A 3,361-nucleotide genomic window follows, 5' to 3' on the forward strand; every position below is an offset into this window, starting at 1 on the left:
ATTTCATTTATTTCATTTATTTCATTTATTTCATTTATTTCATTTTATTCATTTTATTCATTTTATTCATTTTATTCATTTTATTCATTTTGTTTTATTTATTATTATTATTATATTATTATTATTTTATCTATATATTTTTTATTCCTAACCCATCCGTCAGTTTACGGCATAGTAGCGTAAACTTTCAAATGGAGGTAGAAGGTGACTACAGCACAGGTACGGCCGATGTTGACGGTCGCCGTGACAACAGCGCGCGTGTCTTGTCCTTTTGTATTGTCAGAGTTTGTTATCTTTAGTGATAATGAAAGTGGAAATGTGCCGTGATTCACGATGTCGAATCTGTTTGAGTCAGAATGTGGAAAAGAAACGCCCAGACGGACGGGACGAAGGGCACGAGGCGGGGACTTTCCAACAGTCGCACTATGACCAAGCAGTGATTAAAGATAACGACAATATATCAAATAAATAAAATATCAAAAATAAAGATTGAAACAAAAAAAGTGAAATCTCAAAAATAAAGAATGAAAAATAAAATAGAAATATGAAAAATAAAGAATGAAAAAAATCATTGAAATATCAAAAATAAAGATTGAAAAAAAAATTAAAAAATAAAGAATGAAAAAAATTATGGAAATATCAAAAAATGAAGAATAGAAATATCAAAAATAAAGAATTAAAAAAATAGAAATATCAAAAATAAAGAATGGAAAAAAATAGAAATATCAAAAAAATAAAGAATGGAAAAATATAGAAATATCAAAAATAAATTATGAAAAAACCTTAGAAAAATATAAAAAAAAAGAATGAAAAAATAAAAGAAATAATCAAAAACAAAGAATGAAAAAAATCATAGCAATATGAAAAATGAAGAATTAGAAAAATCATAGAAATAGAAGTATCAAAAATAAAGAATGAAAAAAAAAATCATAGACAAAAATAAAGAATTTTAAAAAGGCCGTGGCTGCAGATCCGCGGTGCGGTCCAAAAGCCCAGCAGTTTCAGGAGACGCGGCACAAAATAACATGGCAGTTCCGCCAATCTGTAGACACTCCCTTTTAAAAAAATCATAGAAATATAAAAAATAAAGAATAAAAAAAATCATAGAAATATCAAAAATAAAGAATGAAAAAAAAATTGTGAAATATCAAAAATAAAGAATGGAAAAAATAGAAATATCAAAAATAAAGAATGAAAAAAAAAGCATAGAAATATAACAAAATAAAGAATGAAAAAAAGAAATTAAAATATAAAGAATGAAAAAAAAAAATAGAAATATCAAAAATAAAGAATGAAAAAAATTTAAATATAAAAAGAAAAGAAAAAACATTGAAATATCAAAAATAAAGATTTTTTTTTTTTTTATAGAAATATCAAAAATAAAGAATGCATTATAAATAAATAGACCTTAAATCCTAACCCTGTCACGAGGTACTTTTTGATCTTCTGGGACGGTGCAGTTCTTCCTGATGGAGCTGTTTTTCCGGTTCATAAACAATAAACACACAACACCAGGAGAAAGAGGATTACGCTTCATTATGTGGAATTTACTGTCACTGCTTTGTCACCAGGAAGGAACTATTCATAATGATTAATCTGCAGCACAATAAGCTCTGTTCTCTCGGGACGTGTGTCATCTGCCCGCAATATTCTCACAGATGTTTTCAGTTTCAGCAGAATTTCTGTTCAAATTCTACAAGAAACATGAGGATGGAATGATATAGAATGATAAATGTTATATATATATAGGATAAGTGTGTTCAGTATGTTCACTGCAGTGTTTGGAGCATACTTTTGGTGTTGGGGGGGAAATTCCAGCACAAAAAAATACAGTATTTTCACGATGTTGTAGAGAAACGAGCAGAATTGTTAAATATCCAAAGAATTAAGCCATAAAAGTGCTTAATAACAGTTGTTTCTTCGTGTTTCCTGCTCTGAAATGGAGCAAAGGATCATGGTCTATGTAGTTCTCTCCGTTTTAGCTGCTGATGCAACAAAACAATGCATTTAAAGGAGATTTCTATTCAATATATTGTGATATTATTGTGAGACTGGATATGATAGTTTGATATGACTATGATTCTGTCTTTTGTATGTTAAAGATTATGAATAAAACTGCTTTGAACAACCAACAGCTGCATATCATAATGTAACTATAATTGTAAATAAATATGAAGTTAAATGTTTGTAATGCTTGTAATTGACATGATTAAGTGTTTCTATTCATATACAATGTCACATATTAAATACATCAGAAGCTTTTTCTGTAATCAATATAGGAATGCTTTCTTTTTTATGGATGATGCTAAAATAAATACATAAATAAATTAACATATATATTATGATCACACTTGAATTTTGTAAATGTTTAAAATACAAAACATATCAGGATCAGAATAGATTTTGTTGCTATTGACAGTGAACAAAATTCACAAATGTTTTGGCGATATAACGAAGCGTAATAATAATAATTAAAAAATAAATAAACAATAAAAAAAAAAATGAATAGAATAAAAAATAAAATAATAATTAAAAAATAATAATACACAAACACTAAATAAATAATACATAAATAAATAAATGAATAATAATCCATACATAAATAAATAATATATACATAAATAAATAATAAATAAAATAAAGCATGTAAAATATACGCAGAAGCTTAAATCCTGAGTTTCATTTTGTGTTGAATTAAAACATTTGCTTTTTTGTTTTTAAATCCTTGTCCATTGTATTTATTCTACTTATTAATATGATTGTGTATTATTGGTCTAAATCCAGATGTGGCACAGATCTGAGTCGAGTTTTGAGTTGTTTACCGCTCGTGCCCGTCCTAATGCCATCAGATCTTTGGCAGAGATAATCCCTGGACCATAAATATGTAAAGATTACTCCTGTATTATTGTCGTCAGGGTTTAAACGGCGCGAGGTGTTTGTGTCAACGCTGTTTATCTCAGCGCGGATCAGAACATGGAAACCAACCCTTTGTTTTCTTTTGAGGTTCCCTTTTTTAACACAATTCACAAGCAATAAAAGGGAAACACACTCAAACATGTAAACTCAATGGACAATATATGGATTTTTGTGTCGATATTAGCCATGAATTATGTTTTTTTCTTTTATTGCTCCGATGTATTGAAGAAAATCACTAATATTTAGTTTAATGAGTCTTTTCGTGCTGTGTTGTTCATCGTTTGTCCTCCAGATGTGGCTTTTTAAACACATTGTTGAGTTAAAATGGTAGAAAATGTAGAATAATTTAATAAACATTGACAAAGGAAAAAATTGACATTCAGATTACATTTGGAAATGGACAAATTTGATACATTTTGGACTAAATTGGACTTGATTATTGGAC

Source organism: Eucyclogobius newberryi, unplaced genomic scaffold, assembly GCF_026437365.1.
Source record: "Eucyclogobius newberryi isolate DKJ021-1_F unplaced genomic scaffold, fEucNew1.0.hap1 SCAF_16, whole genome shotgun sequence".
Taxonomy (NCBI): domain Eukaryota; kingdom Metazoa; phylum Chordata; class Actinopteri; order Gobiiformes; family Gobiidae; genus Eucyclogobius; species Eucyclogobius newberryi.